This window comes from Agelaius tricolor, unplaced genomic scaffold (genome assembly GCF_023055355.1).
Source record: "Agelaius tricolor isolate 1412-34295 unplaced genomic scaffold, bAgeTri1.0.p SCAF_15, whole genome shotgun sequence".
Taxonomy (NCBI): Eukaryota; Metazoa; Chordata; class Aves; order Passeriformes; family Icteridae; genus Agelaius; species Agelaius tricolor.
In genome coordinates, this window is record NW_027269275.1 from 17,352,928 (window position 1) to 17,375,371 (window position 22,444).

At 46.1% G+C, this 22,444-nt stretch overlaps 1 long non-coding RNA gene across 1 annotated transcript; it reads left to right on the forward strand.

The window, feature by feature from the left end:
• The first annotated feature begins 15,465 nt into the window (after window positions 1-15,465).
• Window positions 15,466-20,439, forward strand: LOC139596147 (uncharacterized). Its single transcript, XR_011681258.1, has 2 exons — window positions 15,466-15,640; window positions 19,930-20,439. It is a non-coding gene; the product is annotated as an uncharacterized lncRNA (long non-coding RNA).
• Window positions 20,440-22,444: the final 2,005 nt, after the last annotated feature.

A 22,444-nucleotide genomic window follows, 5' to 3' on the forward strand; every position in this document is an offset into this window, starting at 1 on the left:
CTGTACTCTCACTTTTATCTGTATTTCTGTTCTGTTCCACAAAAGAGACTTCAGGACATGGAGAAACACAAGGGTTTGCACCATGCTTCCAGCCAAGCTAAGTGCTCACAGGATGGCCCTTGATAAAGAGAATAACTTGCCTTTATTTTTTTTTCTTCACTGAACTCAGGAATCTGTAGCTGAGTCCGTTGGGCTTTTTGGGTGTTTCCCCTTGAGCAGGCACCACTGCATACGGGCTGTCCTGCCCTGGCTACAGCAAGGACTTCACAAAACGTTTCTGGACCCAGAAGAGCCAGAAATATTCCTGGGATGTTGTGTGAGGGACTGAAAAACCACCCAAGGAAGGAGATCTTTAGGCCTTGGTGAGATGAAGGCACATATTGGATACAGCTTCTCTTCCTGCTGTGGACAATGACCCATCCCTGAACTGCCCAGGCTCTGCCTTTGGGGGAAGTGGTGACAGTGTTTGGGTTCCACAACCTCATCTGGATTATCAGCCCTGGGAGAAGCCTCAGAGCTTTGCAGAGATGCTACATGGGTGCCCTGGAGTGAGCAGGGAATGTGAGATCCCTGTGTGAGATCCCCTTTCAACACCTGCTCCTGCCTTCTGCTGCAGCCTCCAAGAAACTCCTCCTTCGTGCTTCCTCCCTGATCCTGACTCCTGAAGCAGCAGAATCTCCTCCTGCCATGGCAGCAGGCTGAACAAAGTGAGATTGGAGGTGCTCAGTGTGGAGTTAAGTAAAATGGGGCTTGGCTGGAGTCATGATGTGCCAGGGCAGCTGCCCTGGGTCTCAGGCCTGTGGCAATGACAGAGCAGCCTGGTGAGGCTGTCTCAGGGTTGTGTCTGAGTGAGGATTCTCTGTTGGTTACAGCAGGTGAGGATTACATGTGCTGTAATAGAGATGCTGTGTCTGAGCTTGCACTCTGCTTTTCCTGAGCTTTTTGCAGCAGAGCACTGGGCCTGGTTGGCTGGCTGCTGCTTTCCCTGGATAATGATGCCTTTCTGCCTGTGCCCAGCTCTGTTTGCTGATAATGGAGCTGTTCAGAAGCTGCCTGGTTCCATCTGGGAGGTGCCTGCAGCTCTCCCTCCCGGGGACTGGGAATGCCAGGGGCTGGTCTGACCCGCAGCTCTCGGCTTTCAACCCGAACTCGTGCAGCAGCTCTGATGCAAGTCCAAAGAGCACAAAGCCTCAGCACTGCTGAGTTTTGGGAGCAAATTTCTCCTGTCCTCATTAAAAGCCTGTGGTTGTCCTGCCTTCCTACTGCTGCTTCCACTGCTCACAGCTACCTTTTGAGTTTCAGAAGACCAAACACAGAGATGAATCTCACAAAGTACCTTTGCCTCCAGTTTCCTGGCTGTGTGGGCTCAGCTTATTTGTTGCTCAGAGAGTGAAATAGATACCTAAAATCCTGAGAATTCAGCATGGATTTGCTTGTAGGGGAGTGCTGAAACAGCTGCTGGCCTGAAGCATTATCTGGTGGGATTTTTCCCAGGTAAGAGCTTGGGATGTCTTGTTCATGGGATCCAGGTGGAGGCCAGATTATCCACAAGTCCCATCCCTGGTGACCTGAGGCTCCTTGCCTGATGCTGGCTGAGGGATCTCATGGGACATGGTGGCACTGGTCAGGTGTGGGGATCTGCAGTGTCCCTGGGGCTGATCTGCACCTTGCTCAGGGTCCTGATCTCCTGTCCCCAAAGCAGCTGGGCCTTGTCCTGGGGCTGTGACCTTGGTCCCCAAGGCCTGGAGAGGCTCCATCTCTGAGCCCTCCAGCACCAAGCACAAGAAGTGCCTCTGATATTCCTTATGCTTCCCAGAGAGCATCAAGCCTCTGTTCAGGTAAAGTCCTCTTGGGGATCAAGTGGGCTCTGGACTGGCAATCCCTAAATGCAGCAAAGGAATCAAATGCTAATGAGCTAAAAGAAAAGCAGGGATGCCAGCTCCACCCAGGACTGCTGGCTCTGGAAAACAGCAGCAGCTGGGCCTGTTCCCTTCTTTGGGATTTCCACTGCCCTGCTGGCTGGGAGCAGCAGTGCCCTCCTCTCTCATGTGTACAGTGATTTTTAATCCTTGAAACTTTACAAGGGCAGTAAGTGCTGCTGAGGGCAGTGCTGACCTCTCCCAGCCCCTGTAACACAGACCAGCTGTGCCCATTAGAACACATCACTCACCAATAGTGCTGCCTCTTAAATTTGTAATGAGTTTTTCCAACTAAATGGAGTACACATATCAAAATATTTCTTTTAAGTAGATGTTACAATGCATTTTTTTTCCATTTTCCTTTCTATTGACAGGGGAAAAGCTTAAGTGAGTATTTGAGATTAGCCATTTTTATTAATAACAGATCTTGGAATGTCCTTTTTGCCAATAATATCAAACATGCTGGTATTTTTCCTGCTAGCCTGATACCTGCTTTTTTTTTTTTTCAGGTAATCTCACTTTCATGTTTTTCACCAGCCAGCTAGAACAAGTACTGTAATACCTTTCTAATGTTCCAGTAGGCCCTATCAGATTTTAAATACATACATATCCAAACCTCACAGATCTGTTGGCCATGGATGAACCTTGTTGATGTAAATATATTTTTCCTACTAATCTCTACAAAGATCCAAGCAGAGCTCTGTGTAGAACAGAGCTCCCAGTTTATGTTCAGACCATTAAATTGGTCTCAGCACCTAAATTCACCAGTTTGTTCTGCAGATCTGGCAGTTGATATAGTAACCAGTTTCTTGTTAATTTTTCTTCCAGCTGGGATAGGATATCAAGCATTAATCCTTTAATTCTTATGCAGCATACATTTGAAGTTGAGTTGTTCACAGTAGATACTGAGATACTTTTAAATCATAGCAGGCTCTCCCACCCAGAATCTCCCGTTTTTAAATAAGCCTTAGCTATGAAATCCCTGCCTTTGCATTAAATTACAAAAAAGTCCTTTTAAAAAGTGAAGTTTGCTTTGAATATGAGGTCAGAGACCCACTGACTGTCTCACTTTAATAGAAGCGTTGCTGCTGTCATTGGTATGTGCTGTACCTCCTTATATTGAAATACTGAAACCTTGGCTTAGGGACACTTTTCTTTCTATATTTTACCTATTATGATGGTATTAAGGATAATTAATGTTAGTGACTCATTTGCCAGGTGCTTTATGATCTTGGGGCCGGGTTTGTTATTTACGGCTGCAGAGGGGCAGGGTGTGATCCCTGAAGGTTGCAAAAACACATTCATCAAGAACACTTCAAATTGCAGTTTGGGCCATAATGTTAGAAACACACAATCTGTGGTTGATTGCTGTTTATGAAAGAGAAAAGGTATTGTAAACCTGTCTATTGACTAGGGTTTTATGTTCTCTGACTCTGTTTTAGCAGCTGTCTCCCTTCCATGTGGTTCTCTCCAGGCCTGACAGATGGGATGAGCAGTGGCAGGGCTGGGGGAGCATCCCTGTGCCTGGATGGGGCCCATCAAGATCCCCTTCATGGTAAGGAAAAGAGATTCTGCTCTGCACATGGCCTAGAGCAGGAGCAGGATTTGTAGCATTATAGCAACAAAAAAAAAAAACCAGAACTTTATAAAAATCCCAGCTACAGCTGGAATAAACCTCCCTGTGACTCGGGGGAAGGGCTGTGTGAGGGGCAGCAGGGACAGCTGAGCTCAGCCACAGCATTGCTCCTGCCCTCACTGAGGTGAAATTCTTGTTTTAACATTGCAGTGAACTCGGTAGAGAGTATTTTTGGCTGGAACAGTCTGACCCAGACTTCTGCAACAGTCCACTATTAACTGATAAGTTAAAGGAGGCTCTGGGGGAATCGTGGATGTGGCTAACGGGATGAAATCCATCCCTGGAATGGAGGCTGGCAGAGGGCTGGGTCTCCTTGCTCAAGCCCGGTAAAGATGCCAGGTCCTGCTCCTTCACAACTCTTTTCTTCAGAAAATGTGCTGGGTGTCATTGTCAGAGGGATTTTTGGTTTAGAGCCTGGGGGACCCTCCCCTGAGCACTGAGGGTAAAGCTGCACTGCACAGCCAGAGCCGTGCGTGGCCATGGGATGCTCACACAGGATCCCATGCTTCATGGAGATGTGGGATTCCCTCTTCTGGGGTCTGTCTGGCTCCTCCTGACAGGAGAGTGAGTAGTGGTGGCTCTGCCATAGTGCCTGTGACAGTGAGCTTGTGTTCCTGCACAGTGAGAGCTGCAGGACCCCAGAGTGCCAAGTCCCTGCCCAGGTCACCTCCTTCACATTTTGAGAGCTTCCAAAGGACCTTTCTTGGAAATGCAGCTGATTTATGAGGACAGGGAAAATGGGTCAGTGCACAGAGGGCAGAGCATGGTCCTGATGGGTGTTTCCAAAATGCAGCCCCATCCCACTGCTACCAGTGAGGGGCTCCCCAACACCCCCAAATGACGTGAGGAGGGTCTGGGCTAAGTGGACATCCCTGGATGTTTTGGCAGGCCCAGCACCAGGGGCATCTCCTGTGAGAAACTCTCAAATAAATGAATAAAAAGCCCAAAGCAGGGGGGGAAGAAAAGGAGAAAAAAGTTGCAGCTAAGGTTGAGGCTGCTGCAGAACTGATGACATCAATGTTTCCATGGTGACAAAATCTTCACTTAGGTATGGTGAGTGCCCTGAGCTCGCGGCTGCCAAGGAAACCCGCCCGAGCTCCAGCACCAGCCACTGCGGTCCCGGGCCTTCCTCCCCCTCCTCCTCCTCCTCTTCTCCCTGCCCTGCTGCCCAGGGGCTCTGAGCTGCACCCTGCTCCCTGTCCCATGTGGAAGTTAGTTGGTGGAATTGTCCATTTTTGCCCCCGCTGCTGTGCCCGCTCATGCTGGGAGTGATGAGGGAGAGCTGCCATCAGCAGGGACATGGGGACAGGGTGGCTCTGTGACATTGCCACACCACAAGTCACCTGCTGTCCATTGATGGGCTCCAATGTCTTCATGGCTGCCAAACAGAGCTCTTGGCTTCCTGCAGCTCATGAGTGAAGTTGCTTTGGGTTTTGGGGTCAGTTTGGGCTCACACCGTGCTCAGGGAGCCCAGCCTGGTGTGGGGACCCTCCCTTCCCTGGGACATGGTGTGGTGTGGCCTCAGGGCAGCAAGTGGCTGGAGGGGGGACTGTGGAGGAGCAGGTGGGTGGGATATTTTACATTCCTCCATGTCTTAAAATGCAGCATGAAACAAACCCATCTGTGGCCACTCCTTTGCTGGAAGGGTGTCCCAGCACAGCATGGGTTGGGTCTGGGTAATTTTTTTTCCTATGATTTAGGTTAAAATCCTTTGAGTACCCACAGCATCAGACACCACCCCCAAGGAGAATTAGGGAAATTGATGACATGACAACAGTGTTTATCCTCCTCCACCATCACGTTTTCCCTCCTCTTCATTAGTACAAATGGGAAGCTTCTCCTGAAGTTTGGTTATTTTCTAGAAATGCACTGAATTCAGACAAGAGCAGTCATTAGTCACCAGGGTGAACCCAGGGCTAACAAGCAGTGAGTGAAGCGATGAAAAATAATTGGCAAGAGGTTTGGGTCTGAATCAAGTCCTGATTTTAGTGCTGTGCTCAGCTGAAGCCATGCCATCGTTGGCCAAGTGTGAGCACCCTGACCAGCGCTCCCACAGCAGCCCTGACAGCCCAGAGGGACCCCACAGGCCTCTCCACATGGTGGCAGGCAGGCTGGTGACTGAGAGCTCTGTCCTGCCTTGACTTCATCTCCAGTGAAAAAGTATCACCCAAATCCCACGAAAGCTGATGGAAAATGTTCTTTTCTAGCTCATTTTAAGGCAGACCCCCAGTGATTAAACAGCAGTCTGGGAATCTTTGTTTGGTTTTGTGTTTTTAAAGGTATTGAGTAGAGGCCTAAAGGTTCCAGTGATTGTGTCACATGATGCCACTGCATCACTCCACGCGTGACCATGGCCAGCCCTGTGCCACCCCACCAGGGACTGCCTCCTTGCCTGTCTGCATCCAAGGTACAGCCCTGGCTTTGATTCTAGAAGCTGGGGGTTTAGGTCTTGGTCAAGCTGTTGTTATTTCAGGAAAAGAAAACAAAAAAAAAAAGCAGCAACGTGTCTAAAAGAGAAACATCTGGCATGTGAGACACTGCTGGCGCTCGGGCTGTGGGGTCTGTGATCCATCAGGCTCTGAGCCACGCTGTGCCTGAGCCAAGCCAGTTGCTGGGAAGGAAAGGAAAGGAAGGCAAGGGAAAAGCAGAGCTGCCAGATCCCAATGGCACGAGGCAGCCAGCCTGGTGCTCCCAACCAGGGCACTGAGGTGGCAGCAGAGCAGGTAACCAGGGGTGAAAATCTCCTCATGCCACTTTTATTCTGGGGGAAAAAGGCCCAATTTACCAGGAGGCAGAACTGTGGTCCAAGGAAAGCCCAACCTGCTGCTTGAGTCTTTAAAGTCCAACAGTTTTGCAGTAAAATGGCTTAATTTTATCCCACAGCTGTGGTAGGAGCAAAGGTGATCAACTAATAGCAAATCTCTTGAGAAAATGAAGGATTTTTTTAGGCATGATTTTTGAGAATAATTATCAATTTATTGATATCCCTTCAAAATAATTATGAATTTTACACTGTACCAGACCTCCACTACCCGATTTCTGGTCACAGGAGAGGAGTGTAGTCAAAGGGAAATGACTCACAGCTGCCTGTGGTTGAAATTAATGAGATATTTATCTGGAAATGTTCTTGTCAGTGGCTTTTCCTTGTATTTTCAATCAGGACAACAGCATGGAAAACATTGCCAAGACAGTGGTGTCCTCACTGTGGTGGCTGCAGGGACAGGAGGATCAGCTCTGGTAAGTGGAGAATCAGAGGAGTGATGGGGTGTAAGGCCAAGAAAACCTTGTCTGAATGTGCTGTAGTAAGCAGCCCATGATAACCCCACAAATGGTATTTAAAGAGGACAGAAAGGAGAAAGGAGATGATGGAGAAAACCTGAAATCAGCTGTGAGACCTTAGGATGGGACTTATTCTTTTTGAAAAATCTTTCTTTGCCCATCCCTAGAAAGCCCTTTCACATCCTGCATCATCTTTCCTGTAAGCAGCAAGCAGCTCTTCCAGGAGATTTAAAATAGATGTGCAAGAGAAATCCTTCCCCTGCCTGCGCCTGGGGTTACCCCGCGCGTCATCTTCCCGGAGAGGAACAGCAGTGGCCGTGTGAGCAGGGAGCTGAGCTTTCTGCATTGCTTCAAAGCCCTGCTCTGCCAACCAGATTATTGATCAAGAGGAAACGTTGGCGTTTCAGAAGCTTCCCCAAAAAGGCACGGAGCCTACTCGGCTCCTGTGCGTCACTGGGGATTTTTTTATCCGCGGATTTTCCGGCGCGTTTAACACAGCCGGGTCGTCCAGGAGGGACCCTGGCAGAATCTCCCTGCTGAGTGACTCACACTCGCACATCATGGGAATATGGGTTGACTTCAACATACTGCACTTTTCAACTCTGATTCATGCCACCCCAGGAGAGTAAATAAGGCAACTCCACACACATCTCGGCCGTGACGAGCTGCCTTCCCACTGAAAAGGTGTCAGGACGAATGACACTGCCAGGGAATGGTGTCACCTATAGCTTAGCCAGCAATTTCCCAAATAGGACAAAATGTCTCTTTGCATGTGTACCACAAGTCCCCTTGCAGCCCGGGGTACCTGCCCTCTTGCATGTTGCAGGAGGTCTTTACTAAACCAAAGGTGCTGTGCTAAGTCCAGCGAGTTTTTGGCAGGTTTGCTAAAGCCTGGGGACATTTATTAGCAATGTGGGGTTGTCACTTTCCAGGCAGATCGTTTCTCTGCAGATCACTTCAGAAGGGTGGCTCAAAAAAGCAGAGAGCCTCGCTCGGCTGGATGATTCCCAAATCCAGGGTAAGCCAGGTCACTGCTGCAGAAGGCGTTACGTGATGTGTTTAGCACCATAGAGACAAAAATCAGGAGCATATTTTTTTAACACGATCTAAATGAATTATGTATCTGAAATCAGTTGTTTGGGGAAAAACTCCAACTGTCATTGCTGGTACCTGAATGGTGGTGAGTCACCAAATTACATCCTTGGGCTGGGGAAACGGGGACCTGAATAAGTGAATGTCTAGTTGCCTGTTAAGCCAGAGAAGCAATCCAGCTAAAGCACCTCCTGTACCAGTCAGATGATTTCTTCAGTACATTTGCACTCCAATCCTGGCTTGCAGCTTTGCCAGGAAAGCCCAAGGAAAATGCCCAGGTACTCCTTACAGCTCCTGTAATGTTCAGCCTCTGCAGGGAGCAGCAGCCCCTGGGTCAGCTCTGGCAGCTCCCTCCAGCACATGGCTCTGCAAACCCAGTGACTCAGCAGGAATATCTTGGCAGAAATCATCAAAAGAAGGAAGCCTTAGCCGTCTCCTGATAGCAGATTGTGGATTTGTGCTTTTTATTTAGCCTGATCTGTCATTGAGACTGTGTAGCTATCGGTCTGTGCCTGGAGGGAGCTGGATTACAGGTGATTTTTCTGATTGCAGGTTGCTGATGTGAAGAAGTGAATGTGTTCTTAGGCAGGTTAGCCAAATGGAAGGGCAGAAGCTATTGAATAAGCATTAAGTGAATTGGGGGCTTAATTCCCAGTGAATGCCAGCTCCTCCAGTTCTTTTCTCCCTTAGGCTTTAATAAAAATCTGTCTTATCCTGAAACCTGCAAGAGAGAAATATCCCCAGCAGCACAAAATTAGTGCATGCTATGCCACCTCTTACAGTGCTGTAATATTGTCTTTCTTTCAAAGTAAATAAAGAAAGAAAGAACCCCCCCTCATTTGATTACATGTTCTGTTCTTTCCTCCAGCCTTGTCAACGTGAAGCACAGGGATTGCCTAATCTGCTCTCATTATTTAATTATGTGACTGCACTGGCTTCTGGCCCTAACCCATCACGACTGGCACTGCATTCCTGCCCAGCCTGCAGGCACCTCCAGCTCTGGGGGTATGGGAAGTGTGTCCTCACATTCTCTGCCTCTTGGGTGTGTGAGTGGGCAGCCAGCACAGGGTAAGGACATGGCTTGGATCCAGCTGAGGAGTGAAGTGCTGGGTCCCCAGCATCCGGGCCTGTGGTCCCCAGGGGACATCAACCAAGCCCTTGAGGAGGAGGCAAGCAGAGGCATTGGGTGTCCACACCCTTCCTGGCATGCCCACTCCCCGGGAGTGCCAGTGGGATTTGTGTGGTGGTGTTGTCCCTGTGCTCCCAGGGTTCCTGCTGGTCCCAGGGTGTGCCAGGGCTCGGTCCAGCTGCGGGGCACTGGCAGCTCCTGGTGGGAGCTGAGCCCCAGCCCTGGCACGAGCCCTCCCCTGGCCATCCAATCTGTCCTGCCCTCAGGGGACAGCTGCAGCCTGTTTATGTCTGGGGGTGGTGTCTTAATCCAGCTACTTAAGAACCCAGTAAAAAAGTCCTTCTGCTAAAATGCTGCTGTAGGAAGGACAGAGGAGCCCAGCTGCATGGCTCAACAGCATGGATGCGAGTTGAGCTTCAGTGATGTTATACCAGATGAATTTATCCTCTCACCCTTAGTCAAAATGTCTGCATACCTGCTCTCTAAATCACTGTTTTCATTATCTTGTTATTTATCTCTCTCCCTCACAGAGCTATTAAAGTCCTGGGATTAAGAACATAAAATGTGTGTCCAAGACAGACTCTGTGCCCTCTGCTGTTGGCAGTTTCCCCATGTGAGGCCCTCAGCAGTGTAGCTGTGTGGGCCAGAGAAAGAAATAAGGAGAATTTGGTCCCCCCAGCTTGAGCCTTGAGACACATGGTGCTTTTCTTCCTCTGCCACTTGCAGGGAAATGAGTCACCATCAGGATGGCATCTTCTGTGTGAGGTTGGTGTAGCTCTGGGAGATGGACCCTGGCTCAGTGATGGAGGTTTGATGGCAGGTAAGGAGGTAAGAAACTTCTGTCACTAGCTTTGCACAAGCACTTTGGCTCTTTACAGTTTTCATTAGGTGAGCAGCTGCAGAGGCACAGGGTGATGGATTTTCCACTGTCAGTCCCCTTTGCCTGTGTCTAAGCAGCTTTGCCTTGGGGGATGGACCTTGTGGGGCTCCTGCACTGAGGCCAAATTCTTCCAGCACCAGGATGGTAACACATATGTGGGATACCTATGGAAAAAAAAGGATTTCAATGAAATTTGGTGCTAGGGTTTCTTAGGCTTTGAGCATCCCCACCTAAATTCAGAGGGTGCTGAAGCATGAGGCGCCTGTTTTCCTCTGTTCTATTTCATTTTGTTTCCTTTGTTTGGTCCCCATCATAGCAGCACTTGGGCCCAGGCCCAGCACTTAAGCAGCAGTAGCACAGGAATTGATTTCAGCAGAAGCAGACAATTTCCTAAATTATTAATGTTAACAGTGGACAAACCACAGGACACAAGCAAAAATATACAGAACAAAGAGCTGAAGAAAAGCAAGAGGATGGCAGCCGGAATCATCAGGGTGATGAGAGACAGAACAGGGATAGAAAGAGATATGTCCTGCATAACTGGGACCAAAATGGAGCACACACAGAGGAGGTTTTGGGAAAATCCAAAAGCAAAGCAGTGCACCCCTTGGAGAGATTCCCAATTGCTATGGATACATGCACTGTTATTATCAGGGTTTTATAACAAGCAGCTTGCACGCAGAAATTTCTACAGAATGAAATATCAGTGCCCCATGCCTGTACTAGAAACATGCTGGGGGGCAGGGGAGAGAGACTCCTGCATTGTCCCCATCCTGTGCCCTGCCTCAGGGGTGGTCCCTGAGGTTGCCCAGTCCCTATGACACAGGGTAGCTCCTTGCCAGCCTGCCTGGCGTGCCCTAGTTGTGTTTCTCAGAACCCCTCCGTGTTTTCAGCTGATTTGCTTTGACATCAGCAGCCGGCAAGAAGTTCTCTGTGTCGGGGTGCGTGGGAGTGCTATGTGACACCTTAATCATGCTAAACAGGAACACACATTCAGATTTCCTCAGCATTTCAAAGAAATGTGATTTCCTTTGTGCTGCAAAGAAAGAGTCGACTTGATTGCGACTCTCTGTGGAGATCAGCTCTGGTGCCTGTGAATTAGGGTGCCAGGATCTCATTCTCTGGGAAAAAAAGGGAGATAAAACACACCAGGCTTTTGAGCTGCAACTATTAGGTTTGAGTTTCTTGCTAGTAACTGGGGTTAATTTTGAGGAGACCTGTTTAATTTAATTGGCCAATGTATCAAGAAATCAGATTTTGTTAAAAAATTAAAATTTGCATACAGTCAAAGTATCATATCATACTGAAATATATATACTGAAATATCAGACTGAATCCCAACTTTGGAAACAGTTATTAGTCGTTCAGCACAGACATGGGAAACTAATGCAAAGTCCAAATGAGTGATTCACTTGTTAACTTATTTCTCCCTCTCTGTATGAGTGACAAATACTTAAAATCTCAGCGAAGACTCAACTAGTGATGAATATAAATGAGTACAGATATAAGTGAGCATTTGCTGACCCAGATGAAATGAAATAATGGTAGGGAGGAATCATGAGACACCTGCTAGCACAGGGCCCAGTGAAGAGTGATGGTGGTGTAGGGTGGGATTTCATAGCTGGTGTTATTTGTGCTATGGAGCAAGGCCATTGGGAAAGCTAAGATGTGCTGGTGTGTGCATTCTGCTGACAGCCTCACTTGCTCAGCTTTGCTCATCTGGATGCACAGGACTGCTTGGATGCTCAACATGAAAATGCTTTTCATTTTTTGTGATTTAGGAGATAACCTTAAAAACAGTACATTTGGTAAACTACCACTCACACTAATAAGCAAAACTCCTGTTGGATCTGATAAATGAATTTGAATGATTATGCTCAATTTAGCAAAGCACTGTGCTCCTGCTGGATATGTTCCCAAAGCATGAGACTGAAATGTAGCACTGCCCAGGAGCCCCTGTCAGGGGCACTGAGGTTTGCCATGGCATTCACCACACGTGTGGTAATCGTTGCTACCCAAATGTTTCAGTTTTCAGCACCAAATTAACTGTTGCCTAACCCTATTCACATAGCGTGCAAAAAAAAGTAGGTCACTCAAGGCAGCAGGTATTGCTGGGCTTGGAAATCCACTTCTGCATGTTCACAGTTCAGCAGCTCCTCTAGAGGAGGGATCACATCTGCTGTCACCAGGCTCCTACGGAGCTGCTGCCTCAAAAGAGCAGTGACGTGCATTCCTCTCCCCAGTGTAATGTGAGGGTGCTTTTCCTTTCACAGGTGGGCTGCTCTGAGACAGGCAATGTCCCCTCCCATCTTCAGTGGCAATGATCTTCCTGTTGTAATTGAGAGCTAATAATAATCTTCTCCCCTTGCTCTCTGAATCGGGGTCTGGATTTCTGGTCTCACAATGAATTTCTCTTCCCATGCCTTGGTCTCCTGTTCCTCTGTGATGTTGCACAAGCCAGGAGCTGCTCAGGATCAGGATAAGCCCTGCTCCCTGTGGCTGCCAAGGGCTGCTGAGCTGCACGGTGGTGTCCCCGTGGAGGTGGCCCAGGAGCTGGCTGCTGGTGGAGCAGGAAACAGGACAGAACAGAGTGGCAGAAGCAGGGTGGGCTTGTCCTGTGAACCTCTAAAGAGGAGTTCAGCATTGGATTGACAACACTGGATATTTGTCCAAAATGATCTGCTCTTTCCCACGGTGCTCAGGCATTCTCCTCAGGGGGATTAAGGCAGTTTGCATGATCAGTTCTTGGCACCCAACCTTAATAGTTTGTGTTCTGAATCCTGCCTGCTGGCCTGGGGTTACCTGCCCTGGTCATCTGCAGGAAAGCAGACCCAGGCAGAAGCTCACTGCATTGACACACAGTCCCACACCCAAAGAGGTTTCTCTCACCTCATGCTCTTGCTGTATTTAAGTCTCCACATTTTGTGCCTGGCTGCTGGCCTGGCTGGGTGGAGGCAGACCTGTGATGGCACTTGGAAAAACCAAAGGGTTCTTAGTCCCTCAGTTGAAACACATCCACTTGGAGCATGGTACAGGCTGGGAGGCAGCCACTGCTCCTTCTCCCTGGGTGGAGCAAGGGGCTCTCCCCATCCATTTGTCAAATCAATGTTGTTTTAGAGCTGGGGTTAAGCAGTCACATGGAATTACCTGTGTAAAAACACAGTGCAGGGAATGTTAGCTAAGCTTCACTTAGATCACTGCAGATGTGTTATTTTGGGACACATTCATACTATGCAGTCCTTATTCAGACGAAACTGCAATTGACGTAATTTTTTCCATAATGTTGCTTTTATTTGAAATCATATCTATACATCTTGTACAAATCAAACTAATAATAAGCATTTCCATGTCAGACTCGACTTATGGATTCATTTTGGAATTTAGTTTATAGACATGATTTGACTTCAGTGGGATTTATGTCCCTAAAAGGACTGCAGCAACAGGGGACAAATGCTAGAAAGTGGCTTTTTGTCTATAATTCAACATATTTGTTTGTGGAACCCTGAACAGTGTTCTAATCTTCCATCTGAAAACTGCCTTGTCACCTCTTGATTTACAGTATTTTCCTTTCCCTTGCCTCTCTACGACTCAGTATTTCTTACAAGGCAGATATTGTCAAATCTCTTTCTTGAAACATATAATAACCACCTTTTGTATTGAACAGGCATATAAATTACTCAGCTTATATGACAGAACAGAAAATAAAGAGTTGAGTATCTGGCAGAGATGCTGAAGAGTGATGCTATTATAACCTTACTGTGAAAGATTTGCCAGCAGAAAGTTACATATCCATGAGGTAATCAATGACAATATTCCCTTTATTACAGCAAATACCAGAAAATATTATTGTAGGATAGATTTCCAGATAAATCACTACTCTCTTATTGGGATGTTCAGTAGCCATTCTTGTGTAGCACCGATGGGATTCAGAGCTTAAACAGACCCCAGGCAATGAAAGCCACATGATCACAGGGGTTTCCTATCAGTGTTACAGATGTATTATTCAGATCTTCTTGGGAATTTTCCCAAGATGTTTGTTTTTCAGTGGGAAAAAGTGTTCCTGCAGAATTAATATCTCACAGATTTTCAAATTTTCCTTCATGAAAATTACACCAGGAATGGAACAGCTATTTCAATGTGGAATGATCCAGATGAAACCAAATCACAGTGCTTGGCTTGGAGCAGTTTCAAACAACCACCCATCTTTGCCTGAGCTGCTGACAGACCTATGGGATTTGTGTTTGGATGCTTTGTCCCTCCAGTTCCTGCTAACAGGCTCGGCTCATCTTCTGGCTGAAGAAGGGCATCCACCCCGGCAGCCACCATGTCCCTGGGCAAAGAGGGCAAAAAAGGAAGCAGAATGTACCCTTGTAGAAAAAGCTGAAGATTTTGGTTGACAGGGGAAAAGATTACCGGGTCGAGAGGCAGCTTAGAGAAAAGCATCTGTACAGCCTCTGCATGTCCTGCCTGTGACTCAAACTGCTCAGCCCTCTTTAAGCCTCTGAACCGAGCAAGGGTCATTAGGACAGGTGCAAGGGTAATCAGGACAGCCCAACACGGACACGGAGGAGAAGCCCAAAGCTTCGTCTCACCAGCTCTGTCCTTGCTGCCTGACTGTGTCCCCATTAGCCAGGGCACGGTGGGAATGGCCAGCCCTCCCCTAAACATCACCTGCAGCACCCGATCAATAACGAGCAGCATTACCGTCAGCGCTTTCTGCTTGATTTATCGCTGCTTGGAAACATCAGCTGACTTTGGATGGAGCCTTAGGATCAACCCGGCTGAAGTGGAAGAATAAAGAGCTAAAAGCCCTTGGTCGCTGTTTATTCGCGGCTGGGATTTGGTGCACGGCTCCATCTCTTGGCGACTGCACGATAGCGCTGGGGTTTGGCCCTGCAGGGTGGGAATGGCAGCGTTTCCTTCGCTGTCACCAAATCAAACAGACTTTGATTCGGCAATCAGAGTCAGGTGCAGCCGCAGTCTCGGTGTTGAGCTTTTTCTGCTTAAGGGGTGAAAGTTGCTCACAGGCTTTGGCTGCTCTGTATCCTTTCCCCGCTCTGCACTGTAGGTGGGTGAGTATCCTGGAATCAGCTTGGAAAAGCCCTCTAAGATCCTCGAGTCCAAACATTAGCCCAGCACTGCCAAACCCACCACTGCAGCACGTCCCCAGGAGCCGCATCTGCACGTCTTGTAAATCCCTCTAGGGATGGTGACTCCATCGCAAAAGTTTAGAAGTGTTATCACCTCGAGAGAGACTCATTTAACAGTCTGATTCTCAGCACACAGGTTCCTCTCGGGCTCCGCATCCCGTGGGATGTCCGGGACGGATGGCAGGAGTCCCTGTGGTTGCAGGCAGAGCGGCCGGGACACTCGGGGGCCGCTCCCGCCGTGTCCCCGCAGAGCCCGCACACGCTCCCGTCCCGCAATCTCTGCTGCCCTCGCACGGCGCGCCTAGGGAAGGAAACGAGCCGGCTTTGAGCACATTCGGGTTTGAAGAGGACGTGTGCCATCAGTGACCGCCACTGGCAGTTTGGTCATGACCCTTTCCGCGGTAATTACACTGAAAATTGATCGTCGCTGGACTTTGTCACGTTCAAAGCCGTGTTCAATAATAAACCTGAGCTTCTCTAGGAACGGTCTTGAAATACAGACCTAACAAGCCAAGCCATCAACCTGCATGGCAGGGAGTCCTTGTCTGCTCTTTGGTAAGTGGTTTCTTTCTTTATAATGTCATTTTGTTCTTCACTAATGCTCTCCATCCAAGGTTATCAGGAAGCTAATCAGCTAGACTTCCCAAGAACAAATCATTACCTGGCAAAATACTACTCATCCTGAAGACTAAACACAGCCTCGAGCCCTGCCTTGAATAGGTATTAAAGAAGGCTGTTCCAACCTGATGGTAAGAATAAAAATTTCTTTTGCATTAGGGTTTTCTTACTGCTAGTAATAATTGTATTTTATAAAAGTATCAAATTATAGCTCTAGCTGTGAAGAAAGTCTGAATAGACTCTGCTTCTCAGCTCTGAGAAACTCTGGTGCTCTGAGTTTCTCATACTCAGTACCATTTCTAGCTATAAATTTGTACACCTTTACTTTCATTTTCTTTAAGCTTAATTTTAATACAAGACTGTTCTTACTGTTGACTCCCAGTGGGTAAATCCCATGGTAATATCTGCAATGTTTTGCACACCTGTGTGCCTGCTCTTGTGGCAGTTACCCAACCCCAAGTAAGCTCATTGTACAAGGGACAACAGCATGCAAAGGACTGAACATGCTGTCCCATGGGATGTGTGCCATATGCAAATATGGGTCACATGTGCAAGAGCAGATTTGAGAAGATAAGCTGCTAAACTGGCCTGTCTCTGGGAGAAAGTGAGGCTGGCAGACTGAAATGGCTGAGCTAACAGCTAAACTGATCTTTAATCCATCTTTGCTGTAAACTATCTAGAAACCAGGCACTAAGTAGCCTGTATGGATGAGGTAAACGATAAAACCTGAGAAAAATCATTGGAAAACTGGGAAAGTAATAATTTTGAAACATCAAAACTACTGGAATTGTATAATTGTATCCAGTGCAAGGCATATGGCTGTTGGTGTGTGTGGAGGTGACTTTGCTGATGCAGTTAGATTTTGTTGCTCACTTATGAGTCCCCTTTGAAAGAGACCAGTTGAAAAGACCCAGTGGGTGTGTAGCATGAAGAGGCACTTGGGAGCCAAGCCAGAAACTTGTACAATTTCACTGAGCAACATTTCTCCTAAATGAATCCCGAGCAGAAAGTCTGCTAGTACTGGATGTGGGCAGTGAGTGGCATCGTGGTATCACAGAAGAAGCAGCAGAGCAACAAACTAAGAAGATTAGACACAGCAGAGGAACAGATAAGAGGCTGAGGAGAGTAATTCTCAGGATGGGGATCCTACCTGTGTTTAGTGCTCTGTTCATATGCCCACACATGATGAGTTTTATACACTGCAGCTTATGGAAATCAGTACCATTGAGCAGTGAATCTTGTGCTGCTCCTTCATCTCTGCCCTGCAGCTCCCTGCAGGAAAGCAGGCATCTCTCCTCTCTCCCTGTGGACTGATGTGCCCTCTGCAGGGCTTGTAGAAAGGCAGTGCACAAGGTCCTAGTGAAGGAAACACCTGGTACGTTTGGACTCACTGAACCATCACTAGTTTGTCATTAAAAGGGAGGATGGCATAAATGGTGCTAGAAAAATGCACACAAACCCTGGTGTGAATAACAAAGCAGTGCCAGAGTAGCATGGATGATGGGAAAGGAGAATTTTAGGAATCTGAACCATGCAAAGATGCTTGCTGGTGTTCCTGGATCACTGGCTTGAAACCACAGCAGCCAGGAGCTCCTGGAAGGTTTGCTGAGGGCTTCAGCTGGGAGGAGTGGAATTGGAACTGGAGCAAGTTCCTGACTGAGACTCACAGTTCACACACCACAGCCTTCTAGCTTGTGGAAGTGCAGTAGAAGAGATATGTAAATGTAATGTGGTATATATAAATAGGAATACTACTTTGGCAGTCTCTTTCTGTGTTTTATTCTCAGTGGCAGCACCTATAAGTCATCAGTTCTGTTATCTGTAAGTACAGGATAGGGCCAGTATTGTTTTAAAATTCAGTTTATCCTGCTAATTCCAAACTTCAGTGCTGTAATATTGACTTTCTTTTTATTATATAATCCTTTGCCTTTGGGAAAGGAGTATAGGAGGTGTTAAAGTTGTCATCAACAACTAATGCTATAAAATATATTTCTTTTTTACCAACATGATTGTATCATATTGTAGCTGAAAAAATAGAGATATGAATAAATATGGTTGGCATATTGGCCTCAGAATTACAAATTGTTTTTTCAGTGCTACACTCATGATGATTTAGTTTTTAAGTATGGCAAGATAACTTCTGATAGCACAGAATCCATCTGGAGTAAAACAATAGCAATGTTAGTTGTAATAATGCTGCATTGGTGGTGGAGCCTTGTTGATAAATAGTGTACCACAAATACTGCATCCCAAATAGTGCATCACAAACACTGCCACCTGATCCAAAATCCCAGCAAAGTGTTCTCCTGTCCATTTTGCAGCTGGGGAAGGTGAGGCACAGAGCGACTGGCCTGAGGTCCCCAAGGAGCAGCTGCAGGGCTGGGGAGAGCTGAGTGTGGCTGTGATCCCAGCAGGAACTGTGTCCTGCCATGCAAACCCCGGGCTGCGCAGAGCAGCTGCTCCCAGGCAGGGGCTCTGGTGAAGGATTGGGAAGCTCCCATTGCAATGAAATGTTCTGATCCCTTGAGAAAGGCTCAGTGTCTTGGAGTGCTGCTGCTCTCTCGGGATGTCTGTGCAGTGCTTTCTGCAGAAAGTTGTCCCTGTCCCCTTTGTGACATCAACCTCCCTCCCTCGTATTTGCAGTCCAAACAACCTGAGTGCAAATGAGGAAGGAAAACAAGCAGCCAGCTGCTTTCCATTGAGTTCATGGGTTTCTCCTGGATACTTTGCAAGAGTTTTGTTTAGCCCAGCTCCGGTTTCTGCCCGCAGTGATGTGAACAAGCAGAGGAGCCAGGACTGCTCTGTTGAGTGCAGGTGGCCCAGCTGTGGTCACACAACAGCAGCAGCTCAGGTGGGGGGGTTTGAGATGTGACCTGGTGCTACAAAACCACAGCACAGCCTCGGTGATGTCCTTTGGTTTATTATTCTGCTCTTTGTTCTCAAGAGCCTGCAACAAGCCCTACAGAATAAAGAGGATCTGTTTGCTGTGTTCGGGATTTTAGGGTATCTTTTTGAACAAATTGTTGCAAATCAGCTGCTAAAAATGTGTCTGTCATTTCTTTAAAAAGGCATTTCCTGTAAAATCAGCTGGGATTGTCACTCTGCCCGGGCTCTCTTCTCATCTGCAGCACTTTGGTACAAGAAGTATGGCCATTTCTTCCTTGTTTTTTTTCTCAACTAAAACATATCCAGAAAGACTGATGGTTTCCTTCAATCAGAGGGAAGACTAATTAAAAAACATATTTATTATGATGGAAGGACCAGCCTACCCCTCAAACATTCATCTTTCCTTTTAACAGTAAATATGAAAAGGAGATAGTGTTGAACCAATGTGGTGCAGGGACTCCACACTCACTGAGGAGCAACTGCAGCTTTTTTTTCTCTTCAGCTGATCCAAATTTTTCTGCAGAGCCTGATTTTTGACAGAGTGATTAAAAACATTTTTGATCAAGCCTGGGAAGGCAGCAAATTTGTTCTCAGCACACACATAAATAATGCCATGATGTCTGAAGGTCTAAAAAATATCTATAAAACATATGTCAGCAAGAAATAGCATTTCCAAGGCAGCTCTGCTCTCAACTTTTCTGTTGGAATATTGAAACAGAGATTAGTGTGAATTTTGAAATAATCATGGAGGTTTTAGAAAAACTTGTGCTTGGTGATTCTTTTCCTGTTTGCAAAATGCTTTTTTTTTCTTTTAAGTGAATCATTAACAAATTTCTTACTCTATTTTTTTTTGTCGTATCAACTTAATATAGAGAGATATATCTTAATGTATTTTTAGTTGTTCATAGATGTCTTGGCACAACAGATTTTTCCTTTTCTTTTTGTCAACACAAGAACCAGTTCTTTGCTGGCTGGTTGGATTTTTCATTAACGAATTTCAAAACACACAGTGCTTTGCTTAATTACAGAGTCTCTATTTTCAGCTTCCTCATCAGAAGGTAGATGTAACTGTGTAACATGCAGATTGAATTCCAGGTATTTCAGCCAATTATGCTGTTCAAGGACTACTCTTGTGAGCTTCTGAGTGGTTCTGTTGCATTAATTTTCCATGCCCATTTACAGCAGTAAAGATTATCAGCTTGTTTACTGCTAATAAGTAACAACCACAAAAGGCCAAATTAAAAGCAGTTTTGTAACTTAAAGAGATATATCTCCAGCTGACCCTCTATTTTCCATTACCTGCAATATTCACGGTGTTAATTATGGATTTGTGCTTTCAGATTTTTCTTATCTCCATGGGCAGAGATGGCAAGAGGCAGATGAGGACAGCAGAAGCAGGGACTGCCTTTTCCCACAGCAAGTGATGGATGAAGATGTGTGTGAAACCTCAGCTTGAAACCAATTATGCCTCAGCTCTTCTCTGGTGGGAATCAAGTTGTCTTCCTGTCCTCCTTCTGCTGTTATCTGTGCTGCAATCCAAAGGAGCACTGGTGTTGACTATTTAGCATTTCTGTAATAACTGCAGCCACAGATGCAAAGTATTCCACTTAAAGTGACATTCTTCAGAGTGAAACATAATGTTGATACCTCAGCTAGCTGTAGGTGAACTCAAAGTTTGCATTTTTTAGCCAAAAAAAGTTTTCTTGCATGTTTTTTCTCTCTGAGAGAACCACAAAACAAAAATGCCTGTCTTTTAAATTCTCAGCCCCACACTTCCTGACTGACCCAATATGAACCACTGCTGCTCTGCACACATTATTTCCTCTCAAAATAAAAAAAAAAAATAAAAATAGCCACAGTCTGACGATACCTTGCATTTTCATTGACCTTATCTCTCATCTTCTGGGGGTAGCAAGGTGCTCTTGGCAAGAAAGGAGCTAAAAGCAGAGCAGGGCAGAGGTGGACACGGGGTTGGAGACATCACCTCCTCCAGCCCTGTCCTTTCTCATTCTGCTGACTGATCTCCTCCCTGACATCAAAGCACCTCACTGGTGTCTGCTGTAGTAGGAGGCTGGAAATATTTTGTTATAATCTTTCTGCAGTATCAAGGATGTTCTTTTGCTGCCCTTTTTGTCTGGGAATTTTCTTAGCAAAACCTCCTGCTGCAGCACTGCTGCTATTGCGCTGCCCACTGCTAAAGACTGGCTGTTGTCATGCTGCAAAAATCATCAAAAAGCAACTTGAGCTCTTGTCTGTGCTGTGTAACTGAGGCTTTCCTGCCCCAGCAGTGGCCAAGGCCTTCTCAGCCCACTGCAGATGTCTGTCACCAAGTCAGCAGCTCTGTGTGTTCCCTCCATCTGAGCTGCCAGACCAGGGCAAAGCTGCTGACTGGCACTGGCAGCAGGATTTTCTTTCTTTTCCTTAAAGGTCCTATAAGGAGCCTCTTCTCCAGTTGTATTTCTGCATGGCTTTTTATTTTTAGTTTTCTGTATTTTCTTTTTTGTCAAATAGTGTCATGTTTGGTTTTGTTTTCATAAAATGTCTCAAAAATGAACTCTGTTTTGCCATATTCGAACTCTGCTTTGATATAAATATTTGTATTGCATTTCAATCTGTCAAAATCTTATTTATTCCTAAATAGATCTATGTTTTAGATTTATCTAAATAGATTTATCTATTTAGAAATATATCTAATTATAAATTCTGATTATTATTTGCATATAAATCAATTGAAAACCAATATTATTCATCTTCAATGTATTCACTATTTTTAAAATAAAAAATGAGTGCCAATTATCAGTTGTTAACAAAGTGAATCTTCTCCTAGTTTATTTCCTTCGAGGGTAACAAACCAGGAGCTATTTTCTGGTCTAGCTTTTAAATCCTAGGTTCCATGCTTAAACCATTTTTTCCTGACAGCACGTGGGTAAACACAAGCTGAATATTTGCATATATATTATAAATGCATATCTCGAAACAGATGTGAATTTTTTCAGTTCTCAGGATTTTGATTTTTTTTCTTCCTAAAGATTAAAGATATTTGACATTTTCCTAAAAGCTCAATGAGCAGAGTCCCTGAGACTCTTAGTGTTTGCAAAAAAAGTAATTTATAAACCCCTTGGATGCAGAAAAAACTTAAAACAGAAAGAAAAGGCATCCCAAAAGGTTAGAAACCAGAAGGCAAATAATTTGAAATTTGCCTAAGACAATCAGAAACTGTTAGAATTGCTGATCTCAGGTGGGGGTATCGTTAACACATTGCCAGGCTATTAATGCATGATGCAAGTGAGTGTGAAAAGGGCTCAGCCCATGCCGGGGCTGTAAGAGGAGAGAGTCCTGCTGGCTGGGAGGGACAGAGTTCAGAATTAGTGTTACACTTCTTTCTTAGAACTTTTTTTGCTTTTATTTTTTTCCCCTGCTAGCAGCAGCCATAACAAAACCTGTCCTTGCAAAGAAGTGAGTGTCATCAAAGGCGACAACTTTTTCTTTCTTTTAAATTTTAAATTAGCTAAAAGGCCCAGGCTGTTGAAAACTTGATTAGAGATTTTGTATGCTTAAGGGGTCTTAACAGCGTGCTTTTACCCAGGTGGAGTCAGAGTACAAAGCAGAAGAAACCTCCGTTTGACACTGCCTCACTAATCTCAGCAGTGTATCACTCATTATTCTGCACGGGATTAAAGGTAAGCTCTGTATTGCTGCCTTTGAGGCTCAGCAGGGCAGTTATCCTCTGCAAAAATGGGGTTAAATAATTCCCCATGTGTGGCAAAAAGGTTCTGGAGAGAACACAGTTGGGTTTAAATTACCTGGCAGAGCCTTCAGTGTTCCAGCCTTTGTCTTCTCTCCTGAAAATATTCT